This window comes from Papio anubis, chromosome 6 (genome assembly GCF_008728515.1).
Source record: "Papio anubis isolate 15944 chromosome 6, Panubis1.0, whole genome shotgun sequence".
Classification (NCBI taxonomy): domain Eukaryota; kingdom Metazoa; phylum Chordata; class Mammalia; order Primates; family Cercopithecidae; genus Papio; species Papio anubis.
The window spans coordinates 160422242-160449193 of NC_044981.1; the positions used below are offsets into that span (position 1 = coordinate 160422242).

General features: G+C 42.4%; 1 long non-coding RNA gene across 2 annotated transcripts in view; it reads left to right on the plus strand.

Moving 5' to 3' along the window:
* The window catches only part of LOC103884130, a 35681-nt gene extending 26956 nt beyond the window's left edge, over window positions 1-8725 (plus strand). For both annotated transcript variants that reach the window (XR_646633.4, XR_646632.4), the window contains 3 exons: window positions 2383-2471; window positions 3470-3635; window positions 8238-8725. This is a non-coding gene — a long non-coding RNA (uncharacterized LOC103884130). The remainder of the gene's footprint in view (window positions 1-2382; window positions 2472-3469; window positions 3636-8237) is intronic.
* The last annotated feature ends 18227 nt before the right edge of the window (window positions 8726-26952 follow it).

A 26952-nucleotide genomic window follows, 5' to 3' on the forward strand; every position in this document is an offset into this window, starting at 1 on the left:
AACATATATCATTTTCCCTTTTGTTCCTTTTATTAAACAGTGATTACCAAGTGGATCCCAGTAGGCTCATTAAAATGTTTAACTTTCATTATTACAGGTAATACCCCTCATTTTGTAGGCCAATTTCTTCTTGCCTGCTAACACCTGCTGTTACCTTTTATTCTGATGATTGTTAATGGAATAATTTTGCGGTGGGGATCTTTTCAGTGTGTGACCCTGGTGAATAGCAAAGCCCTGTTCGAATTTTCCTTCTGTGTGTTGTGTTGTTCGTAATTCAAGGTAATCTTCAAAATGATTGTAATGTGTCTTTTCTCATTTACATGAGAAACTGTCATTCGAAATTTTGTTTCCTGGAATTGGAGAAGTTTCACAGAGCTGTTCTGAACACACACTGCACTGTATGTTTGTACCTTTGAGTGCAGGGGAGAAAAAGGAAAAAGAGATTTGTTGATTCATAAAAATAAAGGAACACTCTGGCACATTTGGGCAGTTCTTTTTTAGTCTTAGAATTTACTGTGCATATGCATTTATTCATTCAGTAATCAATAAATATTTATGAAGGGCCTACACCAGTCAGGTGCTCTGCTGAAATATTGAGGATACATTAGTGAAAGCTGCCCTCCTTGAGTTTAGCTGCTGGCTGGGGAGACTGGTAAACACATAGGGGTTTTTGATCCCCTACAATGTACAGAATGGAAGGAGCTCAATAAATGGTAACCATTATCACTGCTACTGTTACTACTACTGCTGCCATTACTGCTAGTGTGATGCTATTGTTACTACTGCTATTATTACTCCATTTCTATTTTAGCCCTGCTACCCAGCAACTATAAAAGACCCTGGGCTGGGCGCGGAAGCTCATGCCTGTAATCCCAGCACTCTGGGAGGCCGAGGCGGGTGGATCACGAGGTCAGGAGATTGAGACCATCCTGGCTAGCACGGTGAAACCCTGTCTCTACGAAAAATACAAAAAATTAGTTGGGCATGGTGGCATGTGCCTGTAGTCCCAGCTACTCAGGAGGCTGAGGCAGGAGAATTGCTTGAACCAGGGAGGTGGAGGTTGTGGTGAACCGAGATTGAGCCACTGCACTCCAGCCTGGGTGACAGAGCGAGACTCCATCTCAACAACAACAACAACAACAACAACAGCAACAACAACAAAAGACCCTGGAAAAATTACTGAATTTCCTTGGGCCTTTTCTAACACCATAAAACTAGAGAAAACTAACTAGGTACCTGTTTCTATCTGCAAGATGGCAGTAAGTGCGTTACCAAAACAAACAAACAAAAATGGTGGAGAAAATCAGTGTGCAGATATTTTGGGGAATGCCATTTTAAGCCAAGTTTGCTTATTGAAGATTTCGCTTTAGTGGGTTAACATGCATTATGGATCTCCAAGAACATGCACCAAATTTGTTTGGCTGCCAAATATATTTTTTTTCCTGGTATCTCTCAGTATTAACAAAAACCAGTTTCTCAGAAATAACATCTCTTGTTCTGGGGAACAGATCTCTCCCCCCTCAATACTGAACTACATAATTTCCTAAGTATTTTGCATCTTGAATGTTCCGTGACTCTACTATGTCTTAAGGTCTTCTGACATTAGGGTAACAATACACTCCAGTGTGTGTGAGATAAATAATTAACAGTGCTCCCTTAAAAAATATTTCCCACTTTGAATGATAAACTACATGGTCACTTTACCTAGTGTGGTGATCTTAACTCATTCTCAGAGATATTTCTTGGCATATTGCTTCAGTTGCCCACAGAGTTTCTTGACGCAAAATACCCATTAAATATTGAATAATAGGAGCATCTTCCCTCTCCTAACACTATGTCCTCTCAACTGATTACCACCAATTTCCTTTGTATGATTCTCTGTTAAGTAGAGAACGATGAATAGACTTATGCTTCCTTAGCTGTGAGCAGAGCAGAGTCTATGGCACATCTGCTGGGCACCTCGCCCGCAATAGAGCTGTGACATATTTACAAGTCTGGGGCATGATCTTTGCCTTCAAAGTATTACTTAATATCTATTATTGCCTTCAATATATTTCTTAAAACCTATTAAATCTATTGGGTGTTGTCGTGTGTTTGGCAAGATATTTTATAATGTAGTAAATGTATAAATTAACCAACAATCCCCATAATTGTTTATTATATTTATCATACATCTCTGCCTTAGGGGCAATAAATGTATTTGTTTTAGCCCATGGAGCAATAGTCTGAATAAAAGCACGTGAGTTGGATAAGGGCTGATTGGCTCAATAAATGGTAACCATTATCCATTTATTTGAGTTTCCATATTTGTGACATCAATTTGATAGAACTTACTCCATTTTTTTCACCCATTTCACCTCTCATCTTTCCCCTTGTTTCTAGTGACAATGATAGGCTCTGGTCTCAGTGGGATGGAAATACAGCCTGGAAGAAATAGGAAACTTTAATATCTGGTTGGAGTCCTTAAACAGGTAACGGAAACTATAGCTTGAAAACCAAACTGGTTTTGATGGACAAGAACCAGACTTTAAGGGGGAAATAATACAATACATTCTTAGGGACTAAAGAAGGTGGGGTTTGAATATCAAGAACTAAGCTTAGAACACTATGCACAAGATTTGTACCAAACACGTTAAAGGAAAAAGAAAATCTAGATGACATTATAAATTCCACCCCTCAGAGAAGAAATGTGAAAGTAGAATTCGGCTGATTTGAGAATGCTGGGGGAAGATGGAAATGCGCATGCCCCAGAAATCTTCACACCTTTTACTCCTTATCCACTAAATGCTAGGGAAGAAGCTGAAGGTGGAACAGATATTTCGAGGGGACCCAGCAGCAGGAAGGTTGCACCTCACGGGGGAAAAGTCTGGGAAAGCTGATGGTCTTTCAGGGAAACTCTGTGTTCAGCATGGCCCTGGCACCATGGAGCTTCTAGTCTGGACAGGAAATTTGAGGAGCTTTCTCTGTGGGGTTGGTGGTAGCCACGTGAATTCTACCATCCCCAGCATGGTGCAAGAAATACATCCAGAAGTTCTGGGACATCCTCCTCTCTACAAGGGGACTAAAAATATATTGAGAAGCCCAGCGGATGGGGAGTTGCCTGGGGTCAGGACCAGAAGTGACAGATTTGATGAGGTGCCAGAGAAAAAGACCCAGCAGCCGGGCAGGTCAAATGAAACATCTGCAGGTGCCACAGTTCAACATCCAGGGTTCCGGAGGGCACGTGGCCGGGAGGGGAGGAGGGGCAGCAGGGGCCGGAGGGCACAGGGGTCAGAAGCCTCTGCTCTGATGCCAGGACAGTACGCGTCTCGTTGGACACAAGATGAGAGATTGGAGCAAATGGCAAGAAAAAGAGAAGGGGAGATTTTTTGAGTCAAGACTATTTATTTAAGCGAGACCTGTTTAAATTGCAAGCGATCGCAGTTGTGGAACTGACGATTTTAAACAAGTTTTCCCACCATCCCCTCAGGTAAAAGCTTGAAAAATAAAGTTCACCTGGGTGGTGATTGTCAAGACAGGCCCTGCCCCTTGGGCACTGACTGAGGAGTTTGGTGTGTTCCACACAGGCCGGAGTTTCCAAGGTGGAAGCGCGTTTGAAGTCCGAAGAACAGGGACGGTCTCTGCTTGCCAATCAGGTAAATATTCATCTGAAAAAGCAAGATTTTGTTATAGATTGTAAACAGAAGTTTGACCTGCTCTAGGTTAATAAGAAGGAAGTGTTTTTACGTGCATATTTCTCTAGGGTTTGTAGCTTAATGAGGTCTTTCCTTGGAACCTGATGGACATATCACTCCCTTTGAACTCTGTGGGTAAATGGAATCCTCTGATAGTCCATCTGTTTCCCATTTCCGTTTTCTGCCTCTTGGTTTCGAAGCACACATTCCCCATTACCTGTTGCTGACCCTTGTTCCATTGCACAGCGGCCTGTCTCGCATCCCCACCCACCCCTCGGGTTGGGAACTGGTCAAAACCATCATCCCTCCGTTTAGCCATCATGGCATTGAAGGGTATTTAGGGTTTTGAGTTCATTGAATTTAAACGGATACACCTACAGCCACAACTGACTTTAAGAAATAATTCTTCTGTTGAAAGTGAAGCATAAATTGGATTTTTTATAAATTAAATCACTTAAGTTTATACTAAAGTGGCCTGAGGAAAGAATCTACTTGTCAGTTCTTTTGACAAGGTAACACATTACTTTACGGATTGTTAATTACCATTTATTCATTGATCCAGTCAAGCACCTTATTTTTGTGTGTAGGGCACTGTGCTAGGTGCTTAACTTATCTTGGCTCTAAATGCATTTTGCCAAGCATGGAGTTTGCATTAAGATATCCTTGTTGCTGTCCTCTGTATAGTGATAGAAGGCTCCCACCTAAAGGGTGACCGGAAAAAATGTACAAATATATATTTTAAAGAAGGTGATAGAGTTCCCTTTGAGTGCTTTAAAATCTCTACCTTGTTATTTTTGGTATTTCACCTTTACTCCAAAGACCCCCAGAATTGCTGGAAGCAGTACAAACTTGGCTAAGTCAGTTACATGACCAGGCAGTGAGCATGGATTTCTGTGCCAGCTTCCACAGGTGGGCCTGCTCTCAGAGGTGGGATCACTTCCTGCTGTCAGACGGGGGATCACTTCCTGCTCCCAGAGGGAGATCACTTCCTGCTCTCAGAAGGGGAATCACTTCTATCTCACGTTCATTCTTTGGCAAGAATTTGAAAAAGCTGAAAAGAATGATGGCATTTTGACCCGTCATCAATTTCAGCAGGGTTGGAATTTTGTTTTTTCATTCAGCGAACATTAGTACCTACACTGTGTCAAACACACTTAGATGTTGTAGATACACTGATATACCTGAGAATAAGACTGTCTTCGAAGGGTTCATGGCCGATGGCAGGAAACAAACACATGAATAACTAGTTAAATGCACCATTTATTTATTTATCCAACAACTCTTTATTAATGCTTGTATGTTTGAAGATAAATATTTTATTAGAGATTATTTACAAAGTGCTTGGTGGAGAGAAATGAGAGAGACTTCACTTGGTGTGCAGAGGTGGGATGGGAACTGCAGGGAGCTATTAGGAGCAGCTTTTAGAGAAGAAGATAATTGAATTGAGCCTTGAAATCAGGTGGGGAAATGACTACAAGCATCAGCATCGAGGTTTGGCAGATGAACATGGATAATGAGGATAAATAATGTACACCCGTGTCTTAGGCTAAAATCAAATTCCTGCTTAGGAATTAGGGGCATAAGCAAGTAAGGACTGGGGATCTTTATTTCTGTAGGGGCTGCTTTGCAAGAAACCTCAAATACTACCTCTAGCAGATTCAGATTCAGCTTTTATTAGTCACTCACTTACTATTTGGAATCAGCCACTTTTTTTTTTTTTTTTTTTTTTGGAGACGGAGTCTCGCTCTGTCTCCCAGGCTGGAGTGCAGTGGCATGATCTCGGCTCACTACAACCTCCGCCTCCCATGATCAAACGATTCTCCTGCCTCAGCCTCCTGAGTAGCTGGGACTACAGGTGCCTGCCACCATGCCCAGCTTTGGAATAAGCCATTTCTAGTCATTAAAGAGGCGGTATTCATCAGCTTGGACTGGCAGTTTTGCCAAGTTCTGCTAGTTCCCTAATGCCCATCAGATACTCACAGTGCACTTAGAATAAAGACTCCACAGCTGTACTAGTCAGTTTTCACACTGCTGATAAAGACATACCCAAGACTGGGTAATTTATAAAGAAACAGAGGTTTAATGGACTCACAGTACCACGTGGCTGGGGAGGCCTCACAATCATGGCAGAAGGTGAAAGGGGGGGTGTTCCCTTGGGTTCTCCGTGTCCTCTTCACTGATTTCTTAGCCACTGGGCACAAGAAGCATAGTGCCTGGAATCCACAAAAGACGTTTAGGGGCTCTGAAAAAGTTTTCATTCTTTCTAAAATCAGAAGGAAAAAAATGAATTTCTAACTTAAAGAAAATGTTTTACTATAATGTTAATATACCTGTCTATACCAATACAGCCATAAAATATCATTTTTAATACTTACTTGAGGAGTCATGAAGGCAGAAGTGCCCAGGGCTAGCAAAAGTCAGAATGCAGCTCTAGTTGGAGCAACCCCTTGAGGAGAACAGAGCGAGTAGGTGGGGCCGCCACACAGCACTCAGCAGCTCACCTGCGTATGTCAAGTGTGTGCTGCATACACCCCCATGTTTCAGGTGCTGTATGAGGGTTTCTGTTGTATGCAGCTATTTGAAATTTCGAATGAACACAGTCATTCCTCCCCAACTGGCCCATGCCCAGCTTGTAAGTGACTGAACGGAAATGGTAACAAGGGAGTTCCCCGACTGTGCACACACCCCAGCACCTCTCACGGGATTGGCTGAAGAGCTTTGCTATTTAAGGTTGGGTCAACAGGATATTGCACTCCCAGGATTTTTTATTTAAAATGTTTTTTTCGGTGCACCTCTTTAGTGTAGGGCTATGGCCCAAACATGGGCTTAGTAGTATTGCACCTATGCACAAATCAATTCCAAGCAACATTTTGGAAGGTTTAGATGTTTTCTCACTTCAAAATCACCCAGTAGAGGAAACTGCCTCTTTTCCTATAGATGATCTACTTAAGGAACAAGAAGTGTTTTTCTCCTCGATAGACCCTAGTGCCCTTTCCTCAGTCTTCTGCTTCATTTTTAAAGCCAACGCCGGACTCTTATTCGGCCCTGCACCCTCGCATCCTGTCGGCACCTGGCTCAAGTGGAAAAAGTCCCTAGTGTAAATGCAATCTCATTTAAAGAGAAGTAACAAGACTCATCTGAGCTGACTTCTTCGGAAATCAGTGATTTCCACCTCCTTTTAAGCTCCTTCCAGTGCCTGCCATGGCTGGTGTTAGTAAGAACGCCGGCCCCTCATTTCAGAACTTTCTCCGGTTTCCTGATTTGGGTATGAATGAGATGACAGTAATAAGAGGCCACTGAGATCGCAGACTCATTGAAACACATTCTTTAGTTGAAGTGGAGAAAGGCTTGGAGAGGCTCCTTCTAAAAGAGCGTCGTCCTCCTCGGCATCTTGTAATTTATCTACATCATCTTAAAGGGTGTTTGAGTAAAGCTTGGTGGATCATAAAGAATCAGTAGAAACATTGAAAATAACAGAGCATTTCTCTCTCTGTCCTTCTGTCTTAGTTTCTGCCTCTCTCTTTCTCCTCTTTCTTCTAAGCTTAGCATCAACCAGAGTAGGCCAGATTGAGCCTGTCTGGTGTTCATTTACTGAAGCAGTTTCTGTACCACATTGGTTCTCAGCGTATCAGTGAAAGCTAAAATATCACCTTGCAACAGTTTGCTTCAAGCCTCGATCACAACAAATCTGAGAGCAAAGAAAGTCAGGTTACTTGGTAAAAGAACTATGCTTGAGCAAAGGGAGCCTAATTATTGCAGAGAAAATTAAAGAAAAACTAAAGTAGGTCTCAAATGGAGATGGAGTGAAGGAGAAATGAGCCTTCATTTGTGAAGGAAAACGAAGAGACAGAATTAGAGTTACCTCGAGGTGTAAACTGTGGACCAGATGAATCAGAAGCACAGAAATACTCAAGGGCATGTGCAAAGATGGGAGGGTGACGTGTCGCACGGTGCACACACACAGCAGAATGTGGGTCGAACGTGCCCCGCGGGCTGCAGGCCCAGGAAACCCCCGCGTTCCCGGCCTGAATTCAGTCCAGAGGAGGCTGGCTGGTGTTAGCTGTTGCATCATGCCTGCAGGAGAGCAAACGAGTTTTCTTTTTCTTTTTCTCCTTCCCCTCCTCTTTTCCCCTTTCCTCTCTGTTTCTTCCTCTTCTCCCTCCTCCTCTTCCTCTTCCTTCTCTACTTCTTCCTCCTCCTGTTACTCCTCCTCTCCACTCTTTTCTGCATCTCCTCGTTTCCTTTTGAGGCTGATTAGCTGCGTTGTGCTGAAGAAGGCCTGCTCTGGTGTTGCTCTGTCAGCTTTATTGATACATACTTAAATCTTACTTTTATTATATCCTAGGGTGGTAGAAGGTACTAAATTATATCCGTGATGTCTCTGCAGCTGTTACATAATTGTTACATGCCCCATCACGCTTTATTGCCAGACAATTGACTGCTTTGGGAGCTGTACCTGTAAGGTATTAAAAAAATAAGAAATAATGTTATTAATGGTTTATTGGTAAGAGGCTCAACATCATTTCAAAACAAACTTTGTGCCTCTTTTATTTTTTTCAACAGAACTGCAGCATCTCCGAGTCTTGTGCAGCTGGTTAATGTGATGGCATTTATAGCGAAGGGTCCATGAATGCTTCATGACGGTGCCTCTCTCCCACTGGTGAATTATGTACATTTATGTGGCGTTAAAGCCCTCAAATGGCCCCGTGGAGGCGTGGATCACAGAGAATTGAGGCTGCCTGAAAATGCCTTGCAGGTGGCCTCAGCCAGCCCATGGGGCAAGATGTTCCTTTCCCTTTCCAAAACACACAGCAAAGTAAAAACCAAATACCAATGCTGTTTCTGAATGTTTATGTCCCTCCAAAATTCCTGTGTTGAAATCCTCCCCTCAAGGGGATGGTATTAGGAGGTGGGGCCTTTGGGAGCCACTTAGGTCATGAGGATGAAGCAAAGCCACCTTAGAAAAGAGGCCCAGGACGCGGTGGCTCACGCCTGTAATCCCAGCACTTTGGGAAGCTGAGGTGGGCAGATCACGAGATCAGAAGTTCAAGACCATCCTGGCCAACATGGTGAAATCTTCTCTCTACTTAAAAATATACAAAAATTAGCTGGGCATGGTGGCGCGTGCCTGTAATCCCAGCTACTCAGGAGACTGAGGCAGGAGAATTGCTTGAACCGGGACCCAGCAGGCAGAGGTTGCAGTGAGCCGAGATCGCGCCACTGTACTCCAGCCTGGGCTACAGAGCAAGACTCCATCTCAAAAAAGAAAAGAAGGAAAGGAAGGAAGAAAGGAAGAAAAGGAAGGAAGGAAGGAAGGAAGGAAGGAAGGAAGGAAGGAAGGAAGGAAGGAAGGAAGGAAGGAGAAAGAAGAGAATGGAAGAGAAGAGAAGAGAAGAGAAAAGAGGCGAGGCCCAGGAGAGACCCTCACCCCTTCTGCCCTGTGAGGCTAGAGTGAAAAGTAGCTGTCTATGTGTGAACAGCAGGCAACTGCAGGTGCCTTGGACTTGGACTTCCCAGCCTCCAGAACTTCGAGAAATAAATGTCTGTAGTTATAAACCACCCAGAGTGTGCTGTTTTGTTATAGCAGCCTGAAGGGGCTAAGACAACCAATCATGACAATGGAGAGCAAAGCAACACCCGTCCCGGGAACATGATGGAGGGTTTCCAATTGTGATGACTAGATTGCAGTTTAAAAGTATATGAATTCAGCCCTCATTTGTGCTTTTATAGTTCTTTGTATAGATTTTGACCATTAAACTTACAATCACTTTGTTTACTTTAAAATAGTTTTGGGTTGCCCTTTCTTTATAGCCACTGTGAACTCTTGGGCTGAAGGGTAAGGCCTGAGAGCCACAGTGGTGAAAAGCATGAACAATACAGGCTCTGGGAGATCCAAGGCCAACTCCAGCTGGTCTGCAGAATGGCTGTGTGACCTTGGGCAAATGATAGACCTCTCTGAGCCGCTGTCTTTTTCTGTGCAAAATCAGGCCAGTGTCTACTGCATTTGTCTGTGGTGAAGATTCAATAATAGATCTAAACTGCCTACCTCAGAACCCGAAACCGAGTAGGTGCTCAAGAATGGTTAGCTGAGTTGAATTGAATTAAATGCATAATTTGCTTTATTTGGACACAGGCCATCACCAATTAAATGATTCTAACAACACCAACATAAAATATCAAAACTAAATATCTTTTCCCTAGAAATAATGTTTCACTTCATCCTGCATTTGAAAATCCTTTATCCTGTAAGAAATTCTCCCAGAAACCTAGTTTATCTACAATTTCAAGGGCCGAGCTTAGTTTCTGTAACCATATAGTTTCATTCTGCCATAATTATATGTCTTTTAAGAAACATTCCATGAGTTGTCCTTGTAGCCCAAATGTATTCGTTTTTGTTAACTCTGGAAAGTGCAAGTTGAGGGTATTTTGCTTTTGGAAACAGGACTTGATACAGTGAGCCATGACGATTTGACATGCTGGGGTTGTCTCCTAAGAGAAAATCAACTCTCTAATGTGGTTCCAGACCGAGACGGGAATCACAGCGTGTCTGCTTGGGCTGACAGCATTGTGAGGGGGTGTGTGGGGAGTCATGAAGGGTACACCATTAGGCTGGGAGGGGTGAGTTGGTCTCCTGAGAATGGGGCTGCAGTGTTTTCGGAACTAAGTGGGTCCTTTGGGCTTGTCTCCTTGGTTTTGTCCAGGCTCAGTGGGGCACTGTTGGCTGGGAGGAAACATGGCCTTCGATGTTGCCCACTTGGCAGTTTCCACCATTGTTGACTCACTTAGGCTGATGGCAGCTGCCTCTGCTGGGAAGGAAGCGTTTTTCCCACAACATATTAAATTCGGCACTGGAGGATGGCTGGCTGGTCCAGGGGCCGGATCTGGCTCTGTTGCTCACAATGATTCTGTTTGGCAAGCATTTTTAAAAAGCCTTGGTAAGTTCCAGATGGTGACCACTTGCCTCATTTATCCTCCATTTGAAAAAATTCAAAAACTATTCATTTGTTTGCATACCAAGGCAGCACAGAATCTTCTACAGTGGCACTTCAATGGTAAGAATTGGGTTTTTTTTTCCCTTGATTCTTTCCTCGATGTTGTTGTTTATTTAGCAGTGATTGGCTTTTTTGTCTGATTTTAGAATTGGGTATATATTTGGATCAGCTGTATGCATTATTAGGCCCCACTGTATGCATTAGCATCAGCTGGATCCATTAGGGTCAGTCATGTATTAGGACCAGCTATATGCATTATGGTCAACTATATGCCTCAAGGTCTGCTGTATGCATTAGGGTCAGCTATATGTGCCAGTTATATGCATTAAAAGAGTGATATGCATTACAGTCAGCTGTATGCATCAAGGTCTGCTATATGTATCAGGGTCAGCTCTATGCATCAGGGTCAGGTATATGCATCAGGGTCAGCTATATGCATCAAGTTCAGTTATATGCATCAGGTCAGACATATGCATCAGGGTTGGCTATATGCATCAAAGTCAACTATATGCATCAGGTTCAGGTATATGCATCAGGGTTAGTATATGCATTAAGGTCAGTTATATGCATCAGGTCAGCTATATGCATCGGGATCAGCTATATGTATCAGGGCAGCTAAATGCATCAGGACCAGCTGTATATACGAGGGTCAGCTATATATATGCATCAGGTCAGCTGTATGTATCAGGGTCAACTATATGCATCAGGTCATCTATATGCATCAGGTCATCTATATGCATCAGGTCAGCTGTATGCATCAGGTCATCTATATGCATCAGGTCAGCTGTATGCATCAGGTCATCTATATGCATCAGGTCAGCTGTACACCTTAGGGCCATTTATGCCCACGAAGGCCAGTGATCTGCATGTCCCTGCTCTTTCATCTGGCAGCTCTTCCCCAACCAATGATCTACCAATGCCTACCTGAAAAGTGACACCTTCCATGGGAGAATTTAAATCGCTGCTACTTTGCTCGGTAGTTTGAAACAAAGCTACATATAGGACTTATTTGCATGAAACAGATAATGTGGGCGGCCCAACTTTGGGTATTTCCCCCCCACCACCTCTGCTGAAAGGCCCTAAATCCACATTTATCACACACCCACCTGCTATGAGAATACAATTAAATACCAAATTCTATTCAAGTTTATCTTTTTAAAGCCTCAGAAAAGCTTTAAAACCAGACACTAACAAAGCCAATAAAAAGAAAAGAAAGTTTTGTAGTAAACCAGGGAAGAGTATAAAAGAAAAAATATAAAAGAAAAAAATAGGTAAGCAGCATGTTGAAAACACAGGAAGTCTTTTCAGAAAAGTAAATCAATGTAGAAAAAGGAGTCATTCAGAAAACGTTGACGTATCATAAGAGAAAAATAGTAGGTAAAGAATTAAATTGACAAAAAGTCAATAAGAAATGAAAAAGTGAAAAAAAAAAAAAAAGGTAGAAAGCAGCTCACACACACAATGCAGAATTGGAAGTTTCCACTGCTAAAGAAGCATTGCTAGGACTGAAGACCAGCCCGAAATCAAGGCCTGGGTTCCTATGCTTCCAAGATGCCAAATGCTCCCCTAGGAATGTGATCATTCAAATTGGGTTCTAAAGCTGAAGGGCTTTACTGCTTTTCTAATTTACTAGAAATACACAAATACAACTAAGGAAAATGGGAGAGAGATCGCTTTTTGAAGGCAATTTCCTTTTCTGTCATCCCTAGCTCTGCTGGCCAGAGCACAGGTTGAATCTCAAGAGGACCCTGAACTCTAGTAGGAAAGCCTAGAGTATGTCTCTTGAGTTTCTTACAGAGCTATATGGAGCTGCTGCTGTTTCCAAAGGGGTTTCAGTTCTCTCCAAGCATCCTGACTATATGACCATGAGCTACTGCTTAACAAACAGCTGCGGTGGGCTTGGAAGGCGTGGGTTCCTGATGCATGCCTCTAGAAGGTTCCAGTGAGGTCCTGATAGGCCCCCTACAGCATCCTGATGGTCACACTGTGTTCCTGCCTCGAGCAAGGAACCACTGCCATTATGGCAGGGGGCACCGCTTGTGACTTTTGCGAACCCATTAGCATTGCTGTCGTTTATAAAAGCATGATGGCAGTGGGAAAAGAAAAGGTTACAGGGAAGCTATAAAGGAAAGAAGAAAATTAAGGAGAGCTTTCTCCTTTCACGTCTTGCTTTTGTGGCTTTTGCCCTTCCCTGCACTCTGGAATTACTATTGTTGGCAAAAGTGATTGGATGAGTTCTTGAATATAAACATGGCTGGACTTCTCTTTATGTTTGTGGAGGAATTCCCAATGCCTGGAATTTGTAATATGAGTTTTTTTATTTATAATCAGAATTTGAGGGATGAGTCTAAGAAATGACTATAGGAATTGATTATGGATGAGTAGTATTGGTTTGTCGAGTTTACAGATTTAGTCAGCAAATGCTCATTAAGTTTCTATTCTACTGCAGGTTTAGGTATTGGGGATGGAGCAGAGAAAGAGGCAGACAAGCGCCCAGCACTAGTAGAGCTTCTGTTCCAGTGGGGAAAGGTCAACAGTCAAGATAGAAGTCAGTGTAATGCAAGTCTTAGGCCATCAGAATTGCAAGAGACACCAGCTGTCTGTAATGCAATAGAGTGCTGTGGTAGCCATGTGAGTCCGACCAAAATAAGGAGAAGGAGTCAACAGTGAGAACGGGAGAGCTGCTGAGAAGACTTCCGGTGGGAATGGGTTTATTCTGCTTGAGCAAAAGAAAGCAGGCCAAATAGGCTAGAATGTAGGCTAAGACAGAGGGACATATGACATGTGCTCTAGAGGAAGGCGGAAGCCCATGTGGGACTCTCCTATAAAAATAGATTTGCAGATGATCGATAACTAAAGCTGTCATGAAAACTTTGACATAGAGCTTACCAATACTGAGCAACGACTGCCGAGTACAATACCAGGCCCTTTATGTTCATAATTTCTAGTCTTCAGGACAGCCCTGGTAGGCTTTGTAGTCCTCATTGTGTAGATGAAGAAACTGATTCTAAGAGGCTTAGTTGCAGGTCATCCAGCTATTAAGTGACAGAGCTGGGATTCGAATATGGGCCTGCCCGACATAGCACCTTGGCTCAGAACCCTACCCCGGGGCTCTCCAGTCACCTGCAGAGCTGGTTTGACACTGGTGCCTGGCTCCTCCAGGGATTCGGATTCTATAGGTCTGGGGTAGGGCCCAGAGACACATGTATTCTTCAGAATCTCCTCAGGGCATTCAAAAGTTGGCTGAGATTTATAGCAGGACTATAGTTGACTCTGTTATTTTCTAAAAAACTTTAAATAATCAAGCAATCAGTTAAGTAGACAGACAAAAATGAGCAAAACCTCTAAGTGTGGTAGGAGCCAGGGGTGTACTCTTTAAATCCAGGGTCAGACACAGCAAGCATGAGCCTATCTTCCCCGTCTAACCCACCATGGCTCTTAGACACTCAGTGATAAAGTGGTCATTATCCTTTGTTTAAAATTCTCTTTCTCTTTACTGAGGATATCAGGCAATACCACAGACTCGCAGGAGCTGATAAAGGAATGCCAGATTTTTTTTTTTCGTATGTTGGTTCTTTTTTTTATTATTATACTTTAAATTCTAGGGTACATGTGCGCAACGTGCAGGTTTGATGCATAGGTGTACATGTGCCTTGTTGGTTTGCTGCATCCATCAACTCATTTACATTAGGTATTTCTCCTAATGCTATCCCTCCCCCAGCCTCCCACTCCCCAGCAGGCCCCAGTGTGTGATGTTCCCCACCCTGTGTCCATGTGTTCTCATTGTTCAATTCCCACCTGTGAGTGAGAACATGCGGTGTTTGGTTTTCTGTCCTTGCAGTAGTTTGCTTAGAACGATGGTTTCCAGCTTCATCCATGTCCCTGCAAAGGGCATGAACTCATCCTTTTTTATGGCTGCATAGTATTCCATGGTGTATATGTGCCACATTTTCTTAATCCAGTCTGTCATTGATGGACATTTGGGTTGGTTCCAAGTCTTTGCTATTGTGAATAGTGCCGCAATAAACATATGTATGCATGTGTCTTTATAGTAGCATGATTTATAATCCTTTGGGTATATACCCAGTATTGGGATGGCTGGGTCAAATGGGAATTCTAGTTCTAGATCCTTGAGGAATCGCCAGACTGTCTTCCAGAATGGTTGAACTAATTTACACTCCCACCAACAGTGTAAAAGTGTTCCTATTTCTCCGCAAGGAATGCTAGATTTTTTACTAATGATAAATTTTTGTGCAGACATATATAAGTGGTACAGCAATAGTGAAATGAAAGAAAGGTTTCGGCATGGGCTGCCCATTTTTCCCTGGACCCATCACGTATGTTGCAAATCTTAGATATCTGCAGATATGTGTATGTGAAGCTTGAGCTACAGCCTGTCCACGTTGTATTTTAATTTTGTTTTTGCAATTCACTCTCATTTTTATTTGCTCAGTAAATATGTTGTCTCTATTACATAATTGAAGAGCAACCAGAGCAACCTGTTAATGAATATTTAGCACTAAGGATCCGTAATCACAGATTCTTACAGGAGATGATGGAAAATGCCAAGCAACTTTAGAAGAGTTTCCTCCAGAGGAGCTGTTTCAGAGCCTGCCGTGTAAGGAGGCTGTGTCTGTTGTTTGGATTAAAGTTTGTGAGAATGAATTTTCTCACTGGTTTGAGGTGCTTAATGATATTCATGATATTAAGTAAAATATGTACACGTTTACTTTCCTTCAAAAATATTTTTGAACTTTTACTGTGTGTAAAATAGTTTCTTAAATGTTGGGGAGGGGAAGAGAGATGAATCAGACCTGAATCCTCTTACAAGCAAGATTGTTGTCTAGGAGGAGGATAGAGACAGATAAACCAACTCTACTGTGAGGAAGAAGGTAGTGGCTGGAGAAAAGCAGAGATTGCACCACGGTAAAAGCAGGATGAAGGACAGTTACCCAGAGGAGGCAATGTTCAAGCTGGGTCTTGAAGGACGTGTGTCAACAGATGTCTCCACTTCCTATGTTCAGAACTGAACTCCTAATCTTGCCCCCTCTTCCCAGCCCTCCACAGCCCTCAGTGCTGACTGCGTCCTTCCTGTAGCTCAGGCTATTCACCTGGAGTCCTCTTCCTTAATTCTTCAGCAGATTATATCTGCTACGTCTTGAAAACACGTCCTAATGAGGCTCAGATGGAATCATTGTCTTGTCCAAATCGTGTGTCAGCGATGAAGCCAGCATTTGAACCCAAACTGCCTTACTTCAGAACTCATTCTCTGTATTGCTCCCCAAGTGTAACATGGAGGGAGAACATTTATTTTGTGTGTAGAGGCTGATCCCATATGGAGAGGAGCATTAGCCTCAGACAGTAGGTTGGGATCAGATCACAGAGGGGTTTAAACTCTAGGTAGAAGAGCTTGAATTCTATTTCACAAACCACAGAGATGTTTGATAATTTGTGGAGGCAAAGGGTGGAATCCAAATGCTACTTCCAGAGGAGTCATCTGGCCAGAGTGTGAGGTTGCTTGAAGAGAACCCTCTGGAAGTGGAGGCTCTTCCAGGGGTTGGGATGAGAAGCACTGGGACTCAATGAGCATTGGGGCTGGAAAGGAAGCAGTGGAATTGGACATTTCAGAGGTTGATTAAACCTAAGTTTGGAATTTATTGGCTTTGGAGGCAAGAAAGGGATGCTCAATGGTCTTTTCCCACTTTCTCTGACACATAATTTACGTACAATAAATGCATTGAGATTGAAGTGAACCTGTATGGTTGGAGATAGTGATGTCATTAACAGATAGTGATGTCATTAACAGAACTTTATTTTGGAAGGGAAATGAGGGAGAAGTTCAACTGATTTTGAGGTGCTTACGGGTCATTCTGCTGAAATTATCAAATCAGGCAGCTAGAGATATGAGGATGAAGAGGGGTGCCTCAAGATTAAGCATAAGTCACTTAACTTTTATATCAGCAATATTTTGAATTAAATAATCTGAAACTCCTCTATCAGGAGATCATCTCCAGACAATCTTGACCATATGTATTATATAAAAAATATTTTAATTGCAGAATTGAGCTCATCAAGCAGGAAGTTCCAGAAACTATGAATGAAGTAGAAGTAGGATCTAAGACCATGACCTTAAAGCTGGCATCCTCAAGTGGCTACAGCAAGAGTAGAAAGTTTCAATTAAAAATGTACCCACAAGGGAGGGGGGCCACTACGGGACTTATGTGTCTTAAGTTCTGCACATAAAAATCTCCTCTAAGGTTTTGTAAGCATAACAGTGCCCTCGAACTACTTATAGGGTTGAAATATATATTATCCATGTGGTCCAGGAGCCCGTAAGGCAAAATAATTATTTAAAAAGTGATCCTAGGCTGGTAATACTCCTGGAGCATCTGATAAAATTGAACACAAAAGAGTTATAGTTTTATATCTTCATCCAAGGTTACAAAAGACTCCTTCTGATAAAGTCTAGCTGAAGATGTGCTTATGCAAGGAACAACTCCAGTATGAACAACAGGCATAGGACAGTGTGATGTTGGTAGAAAGAATAGAAACATAGAAGGATGGAAGAGAATGGAGAGCCCAGCATTAGACCGCAAGATTTCAGAAAACAGCACACGAAATTGGTAGAGAAAAGGATATAAATTCACTAACCATCATGGAAATTGGTTACTATATTTTAGAAAGGTAGATTATGTCTGTACCTCCCTCTATACACCAAAATCAATTAAAACAGTAAAACTTTCAGAAGATAATGAGAACATATTTCTCGTCTTATAGTAAAAAGTGATCTCTTAAATATGATATACTAAGGACAAACCTTAAAAGATTATGAAAATTAAAACTTCTTTACAATGAGATGGCTAAAAGGGCTATGAAGACTGAAAGAAGATATTTGCAAAGGCATAGAATCCACACAGGATTAGCATCCAGAGTTTATGATGAGCTCCAACAATTCAACAAAACAAACCAATGAAAATTTAAACTATATAAACATAATTTTTTAAAAAGTAACCTAAATGGTCAATAACATATGAAAGGATGTTCAACCTTTTAATTGAATGCAGATTAAGGTAATAGTGTGATGTAATTTGAAACCTGGAACTCTGACGTGACCAGCTTAGGGTATAGGCAGAGCAGTAGGGCACCTCAAGCACTGCTGCTAAGAACATTAATTGTTACATCTCTTTGGGGAGCAATCCAGCAAAAGTAGTAATACTGAATATGGTCCTGTCTATGATACCACAGTGTCCCTCCTGGGGACATACCCTGGACTTCAGGACTTGGAGAGACTCTTGTACACATAGCAGATGAAACATGGAAGCCACAGGGTATACAGAGATACAAGAAGGCATCAAAGATGGATCTTTACAGAACCTCTGCCTGAAGGAGACAGAAGGGGCATCTGGAAAGAAAGAAGGAGACCTCAGAATATAGGTCAGGGCTGCCAAAGACACAGAATGCCAGGAAAGAGGATTGGTCTGTTGTATCCAGTACCGCTGAGTTTAGGGAGGAGGATGTCTTCAAAGGGGCTGTTGAATTTGTTTATTGAAAACCATGAGGAAAATCTTGAAAGAACTCTACACAGAATGATAAGGATGATATGACAGGGATTAGCCCATGTGTATTGAGAGGGCGTGGGAACCTGAGCAGTAGTTGGAATTAAGTGCTGGGCTTAAGCAAGTATATGAGTTATTCAGTAAGATTGGTTGTGGGAAGAAGGAGGAAGATCAACTTATTCACTTGTGGATATGTCAGGATCAAGGGAAAGATGGTTTTGTTTTCTGGAGACCTGAGACGAGCTGTTTACAGAGAAGTGGAGAGAGTAAAGTTACAAGAGGAACACTGGCGAGTGATAGAGGGGGGCCTGTATTTGTAAGATTTGATTTCTGCTGCAGAAAAAAATAAAAAGAGGTGTTTTCATATACTTTCAATTGGAATTTGCATACATTGGAAAGTAAGGAAACTTTACAGAATGAAATGCTAAAGGGTGTTGAAGTGCTTAGTAACTCTTAATTCCAGGACCAGATGACATGTGAAAATTGCATTGTTTTTAATTGCACTCATTTCAAGATTTTTGTCTTTTGTCTTCTTCTGGATTTTTATTTGTTTGTTTTTAGTCAGGCAAGGAAATAGTTTCATTGTAAGATCTTGGGAACTGAGGGGTGGAATGCTTTCTGTCTTTTCTTCATGCACTTTTGGCAAGAGTTCAGATTTACCTTGTGGAATGTATTATACAAAACTATGGTATTCAGAACAGGGCTTTGTTTGTTTGTCTTAACAATCCTTTTTCTTTCTTTTACTAGTGGGAGAAAGTCAGTGACAAAATTCAAATTGCATTTCTTTCCATGGCATTTTTAAAAAATATAAATGCACCCTGGTCTTTCTCCTGGCTTGGACAGAGCTGGTTTCCTTAGCCCCGGCCTGGCTTCCTGTGTCCCAGCTGCTTCCTGCCCCTGCATGGCCTGTGCATCCCGGATGCTGCTGTGGGTCATTTTGCCCAGCCTTGGCTGCCCACATAACAGAGCCTCTGACTCTCAGCTCAGTGCTCATAACACAAAGGCACTAATAGCCCCAGAGGGCTAGACTTCAAGACCTCTCTCTGAAATCATATTGCACCAGCAGGTCATCTAGTCCACAGAAGCCTCAAAGAAAAACTTTTCCTAGAGCCCCAAGGGAGACATCAGGGCATGGGGGTGGTGGCAAGAGTGGCCCTGGTTTCTGTGTTATCCTCACCCATCTGAAGTTCCCCCCTCTCTCAGGGCACAGCCTAGAGATTTCTACCTTTGACTCTCTACTCTTTTATTTTCTTCTTGATGTTCTCAGTATATCCCAGACCATAACTACGTAGCAGACTTCTTTTCCTTGTCTCATGTCATTTTTTACAAGTAGTAGAAGCAAAAATCTCATCCCAATTGAAAGGGGGACCGTCTCCGAACTCTAGGAGAGAGGGGAATGGATGTGGGTCTTCTGGTCCTGGTTCTTGATGCGCTAAAGGAGGAGATAAAAGAAAAGAGTAGCGCTTCCTCTCCAAACAGTCTTTGGTTCATGAGCTCAATATTCAAAATATTGAACAATTCAACAATATTTAGTTATTGTGCTACAAAATCTTATTTTACTGTAAAAAGCTGTAAAGCGACAAAGAAAAAATACTATACAGATTGTTGGTTCTACCCCCTAAATCCATTCTTCTATAAGCCAAAAATAAAAGTCAAAGCACGTCAACCAACTGATGGGCCCTCCCCTTGGCCAAGGGCATTCCAAAATTAATCTGAAAAATGAATTCAGGCCACAGTGGGAAGTGGGGGTAAGACGTGCCTCTTTATCTCTTCCTTTCTTTGGAATTCAGGCATAGCTGACCAGCATTAACATTAAAACAGAAACCTTAAGACTGACAGAAAGACTTTTAAAGTCTGATAAGAGACATTTAAAATCTATTGTCTCTGAAGCCTGCTGCAGGGAGGCTTCATTTGTGTGATAAAACCTAGATCTCCTCAACCCCTTATCTGAACTCAGATACTCCCTTCTATTGATTCCAGGTCTTTAGATGAACTCTTTCAACCAATTGCCAATCAGAAAATCTCTGAATCCACCTATGACTTGGATGCTCCCTGCTTCCAGTTTTCCCATCTTTCCTGACAAAACAAATATATATTTTACATGTATTTATTGCGGTCTTATGTATTGATTGAGGTCTTATGTGTCTCTGAAATGTATAAAACCAAGTTATAGCTTGACCCTTGGATACATGTTTCAGTATCTCCTGAGGGCTGTGTCATAGGCCATTAGTCACTCATCTTTGGCTCAGAGTAAATCTCTTCAAATATGTTATGGAGTCTAACTTGTTTTTCAACACTTCTTATCTTGCATTCATGTTAGAATTTCTACCTAGACATGCTGCTGCCTAGCCAGGCCATGTTTCCAAGATTCCATTGCAGCTCATTTTGGCCATAAGGCTACGTCCTGGCCAATGGGGTGTATAGAGAAGGATGTGTGGAGCTTCCAGACGGTACCTCCTCTTCCCTTCTGCTGTCCAGGATACCAATGTGAGATAAGCCAACTTTGGTGCAGAGCACAGCACCTTGTGAACCTCACATATGTGAGAGAGGTCTCAGTCTATTTAGGAAGTTTATTTCACCAAAGTTAAGGATATGTGCTTGTGACAGCCTCAGGAGGTTCTGGTGCCATGTGCCCAAGGTGGTCAAGGCAGAGTTTGGTTTTATACATTTTAGGGAGACCTGAGTCATCAATATGTTAAGATGTATGTTGGTTGGGTCTGGAAAGGCAGGACAACTAGAAGTAGGGAGGGGGCTTCCAGGTTGTAGGTAGATAAGAGACAAACAGCTGCATTGTTTTGAGTTTCTGCTGAGCCTCTCCAAAGGAAGCAATCAGATATGCATTTATCTCAGTGAGCAGAGGGATGACTTTGAATCGAACAGGTTTGCCCTAAGCAGTTCCCAGGTTGACTTTTCTCCTTAGTGATTTTGGGGTCCCAAGATTTATTTTCCTTTCACAACCTTATGGAAGACAGAGCAACAAGGAGAAGGGAGCTGCCCTTCCAGCTGGGTGTTCCTCTCACTATTTTATGAGAGAGAAATAAACCTGCATCTTTTTTAAGCTACTGTCATTTGTGGTTTCTGCGATAGTGGACAAACCTATATTCTAACAAATCTGCACATTGATAACTTTGAAAACGTCATCCTGATTAAATTAAGATGGCATAATAACACTGAACTTCACAAAACTTCTCAGGATACAGGCCACGCAGACAAGCTGAATGAATGATTAGTGAACCAGATAAATACATAGGAAACATTCTTAAAACATTAAAGTACTTGCAAACTTAAAGTAATGGTATGCACTTATTTAACTTGGTAATCTGGAAGCTAGCCTTATCCCAAAGCCTTTTTTGTCACATTATTTTTAGTAAGCATGAATGTGAATGCCTACCCTTATGCTAATTCTGGTTGATTAAATGATGAAGAACCTATCTATGGGGCAATCAACCCAATCAACACACAGAGGGACATTAGAAGTAGAGGAAGCTTTTGCTGGTGTGACCATTTGGTGAAAGTTGCATTTGATATTTGAGTCATACAGGATTGCAGCAGCTGTGCATTTGATGCTGATAAAAACAAAATAATCTCAAATTATTTCAGTGAAATGTCAAAGTAAAATATTGCCATCTCCTGTTTATTAACTTATGGGTGGTAGGTGCAGGAGTTAGGTGTAAAGCAGGGCTGTTCTATTTTTTTCTAAATTTGTAAGAGTGTACCTGTTTTTGAGGTCATGGTCACAAAATGTGGACGTGAAATGGTGCTGTCTTCCAAAGGGGTTCTCAGGTGCATCCCCAGAGAGCTAATGTATTGTCAGAAAACTCTGGGGGCCACCTTTTCCTGAAGTCTTGCTGACATACTGCCTTACTGATTAGATGTTTTCCAAGCTTCAAGAAGCTGCTTCTTGAAAGGATTGTTTCCCCAAGGCCCAAGAGGAAATGATTCTCACAGGGCTTGGGCGGTCCTGTCCACGACATGCCTGACGCTGTCAGATCTGAACGTGTGCGCAGACAGACGGACTTGTCACCACGAACTCTGTGTGCACATCACCCGGGGCTCAGGTGCAAGGCTGTTCCCTTCTTGCCTGGCCTCTGTGATTGTCTTAGATAGCAATGTTAACTTGCCCTGTTACTGGTACGGGAAAGTAAAACATTTTCTTATTTCAAGCCTGTGTCAGTCCATTCTTACACTGCTTAAAGAACTACCTGAGACTGGATAATTTATGAAGAAAAGAGGTTGAATTGACTGGCAGTTCCACAGGCTGTACAGAAGCATGGCTAGGGAGGCCTCAGGAAACTTACAATCATGGTGGGAGACAAAGGGGAAGCAGGCACCTTCTTTCCATGGTGACAGGAGAGAGAGAGAAAGAGTGTGAGGGGGAAAGTGTCACACACTTTTAAACCATTGGGTCTAATGAGAACTTACTATCATGAGAAGAGCAAGGAAGAAGTCCACCCCCATGACCAATCACTTCCCACCAGGCCTCTCCCCTGATTACAATTCAAGATGAGATTTGGGTGGGGACACAGAGCCAAACAATGTCAAAGCCTTTGCATTCCAACCAGTCATCCTTAAGTTTCGCTGTATTTATTGTGAAGATTTTAAGGTTGTGGCAACAAATATAGAGAAGTGGTGTGACCCACCCTAAATCCACAGGAACAAGCTTGGAAGGTACCATCACGCACTGTGTGTCATGGAATCCCTCTGTTCTAGGTGAAGTCCGGCTTTCCCCAAAAGACCGAGGCCTCTCCCCTTGCACCACAGCCTTGGTTTATCATCATCCCTCAGCCTCACAGTAGGTTTTCCAAACCTCAATCCACTAGGTGCTTTCCAGCCCCCATCTACAAGGCTGCTCCCATAGCCCACCCAGCCCACTCACCCTTGGGACTCTTCAGGTCCCACCCAGGCCCCTCAAAGGTGGCTTCTGTGCTTCCCACAGCTGTTACTCATTTCCCCTGCACCTTGTGCTTTTACTTTGTATTTTATTGTAATTAATTACTTTAATGATTATTGGTTTAATATCTTTGCTTCCACTCGACTAGGAGTTTCAAAAAATGCAGTCTCTATTTGATGTATTTTGCTACTGTGTCTCTATTGGTTAGTAGTGACATGATGAGTATTTTTGAATGAATGTGTGTATACCTTTTAGAGTCCACTAAACCTAGGATTTCCCTGGGTTTCTTGCGAATCTATGATGTGCTGGGCATGACTAAAAATTCAAGTTGAGTAAGATAGTCCCTATTCTTAAAGACCATACATTCTTGCATTCTCTAGGTCAGCCTCCTGTTTAGAAGCCATTGAAATTTTGAATTTAGAATTCACCTGTTGGGAGGCCTTTTTAATAATCCAGGTATGGGTGAGGGATGTCTCACCTGGAGAAACTGCAATTGGCATGTATGGAAGGGAAGCTGAGGAGGTTTAAGGAAAGATGAGGTTTGTTAACTGATGTGGACTTGGAGTTGAAATTAAATGAGCAAAGGTGAGGCCAGAGGGCAAATACAAAAGAAAGAAGGAAGCAGATGAGGACTCAGGAAAAGAAATAGGATCAGGGAAAGAGGTAGGGGAAGCAACAGAAAATGTCAGCATCATGGAAACACAAAAGCAAAGTGCTTCTGATGGGTAATGGGGGAACAGAATGAAGACCTTCAGGAACATGGTTTTGCATACTGGTGGGAGTGGGAGTGAGGCCACAGAGGCTGAGGGAAAAAGAGAGGGAGCAAGCAGTGTGAGTTCAGGCCACGCACTCAAGATTTTGTCCTGAGGGGAAGGAAAGAAGAATGGCTCTGCTGACCTCCAGCTGCCTTCCAATGCCAGGACCCGAGAGCGTGAGACTCCCTGGTAGCTACGACGTTTCTCAGGGATGATTTTTATGGTGTGTGACTAGAGAAGGTAAATAGAAGACGCAGTAAAGCCCAGCGAAAACCTTTTTGGGACTTCAAGAGACCTACCCATGTTTCAAGGCAGGGGTGTCAAAGGTTAAGTGAACCAGAGCGACTCCATCTTGAACGGGGGCTGGGTAAAATCAGGCTGACACCTACTGGGCTGCATTCCCAAGAGATTAAGGCATTCTTAGTCACAGGATGAGATAGGAGATCAGCGTAGGGTACAAGTCACAAAGACCCTGCTGATGAAACAGCATGTGGTAAAGAAGCCGGCTAAAACCCACCAAAACCAAGATGGTGATGAAAGTGACAGCTGGTCGTCCTCACTGCTCATTATACACTAATTATAATGCATTAGCACACTAAAAGACACTCCCTCCACGCCATGACAGTTTACAAATGCCATAGCCATGTCGGGAAGTTACCCTATATGGCCTAAAAAGGGAAGGAACCCTCAGTTCTGGGACTTGCCCAGCCCTTTCCTGGAAAACTCATGAATAATTCATCCCTTGTTTAGCATATAATCAAGAAGTATATAGTGAAGAAGTACCATCAGTTGAGCCGCCCATGCTGCTGCTCTGCCTATGGAGTAGCCAGTCTTTAATTCCTTTACTTTCCTAATAAACTTGCTTTCACTTTCCTGTATGGACTCATCCCACATTCTTTCTTGTGGGAGGTCCGAGAACCCTCTCCTGGAGACTGGATTGGGACCCCTTTACTAGTTACTGTCAATTATTGCTAGTTACTGATCTGCTCTGGTCTTCAGGGCATCCTGACTCAATGCCTCTTTCTGGGAAGGACGGGAAGGGAGGGGAGTTGGGGGAGAGGAGGAAAGGGAGGAGAGTATGTAAAAGTGATCCAGGAAGTAAAGGAGCAAGCTCAGGGTTCGTGTCTGCTTCACATTTTGAGAAATAATGTTTTAAGTGGATCCTGAACAATTCTGTGGGAGAGGACAGAATAGGTGAGTTGTGCAGATGTAAAAGAATCAACACCGATTGCCAGTGTCCTAACATCTTTGTGATAAAGAGGCATTATATTCATGAGGGAGGTGAATGAGGGAAAAGATGGATTTAAAAATGATTTCTGGCTTTTATGGACAAATCATATTTCTTATTCACCAAAGCTCTAAATGGCTCTCAATCTTTAATAACTCCTTTCATGCCATATATTCGAAGAAACCTTTCAAAATGGTAAGATTGCAGCTCAGTTACACATAAATAGGCTGAACTTTTTTTTTTTACAAGTTTGAATTTAAATGATGAAAATTGACATTTTCATCTTGCAAAAGAAAACGAATTGCAGATCTCCTAAATAAATACTTACAAACAAAATGCAAACGTCTTTGAATCTGAAAGCTTGCCTGAGAATGACAAGGGGGTTTTTGCCTGGGTAGATTTTGAAGCATTCTGTAAACCTTTTAAAGAAAGGAGTGCCTTTGAAACCTCAAAAATTCGTAGCACTAAATATTTTAGTGGTGATTTATGAACAGTGTTTAAAAAAACACCTTTTCTTTCATTAAAAAAAAGTTCTGACACTTAGCAAAATGATGAGGATTTATGTGTTAAAATGTTTTGCATGACAGCTTCTGAGTAATAGATTCATAAATATTTCCCTTTTTAAATTTAAAAGTAAAAATAAATTAGAAAAAAAAACACCACCAAATTAAAGGTATTTAGTTAAATAGAGAAGATGAACTTCGGGTTTTCACCTCACCTCCCAGTGTTTGAACACTGAACTACATCCCTTCATCAAAGGTAGGCAGGAATGACCTTCTAAAAGTTCCTCTCTGTCACCCTCCCTCTAGTGTATACACACGTGCACATGCACCCCAACAGAATACATCAACATTTTGATGATTTACTAAGTTTGCTTTAAAATCATGCTCCTCTCAGCACTATTTTCTATTTAGGTTATTACTATTAAAAAAAATCTGGCCAGGCACAGTGGCTCACGCCTGTTAATCCCAGCACTTTGGGAGGCTGAGGGGGGTGGATCACCTGAGGTCAGGAGTTTGAGACCAGCCTGACCAATGTGGTGAAACCCCATCTCTACTAAAAAAAAAAAAAAAAAAAAAAAAAAAAAAAAAATTAGCCGGGTGTCGTGGCGTGCACCTGTAGTTCTAGCTACTCTGGAGGCTGAGACAGAAGAATTGCTGGAACCCAGAAAGCGGAGGTTGCAGTAAGCCTAGATCGAGCCACTGCACTCCAGCCTGGGCGACAGAGGGGGACTCCGTCAAAAATAGAGTAAAATAAAATAAAAAAAATAAGAAAATCCAATATGCCTAGAGCATTTTATGCATGTAAAAATGTAATTTAAAACTGATACACAATGATTGTGTGTTGTGCAGGAAAAGAGTTAAGAAATAGTCCTCATGAGCCGCATGAAGAGGGGATGAAAAATGAGACGAGACGAAAGGATGGCAGGGTCCTTTGGGCAGCATGAGGGCTCCCCGTTGCCGGTCCTTTTGTGCTTTGTGATTGAATCCAGCCAGACCTCTGGGCACTCCTCTCCTTTTTGCTTGTGTGGCGATGGGGGTTGTTGCTGGGGATAGGCAGAGGCAGGGGGAGTGAATGAGAAAAAAGAAAAGTTGGCCACACAAACACAATGCCAGAGACTGTGGTCCCGGTTCTATGGGGGAGAGCGAGTGGGAAGTTGCCGGAGCTCCACAAAGCAGCTCTCGTTCCCATGGAAACCGATGTTTAGTGCTGAATGCCTCGCTTGACTCTGCATAGCCCCCTTCCTCTGTCTTTTTAAATCTCTGTTGGAGATGCATTGTCTTCTTGGGGTTTTTTGTTTGTTTGTTTTGTTTTAATAAAAATAAAGACGATGGAGAAGAAAACACTTTCCGCCT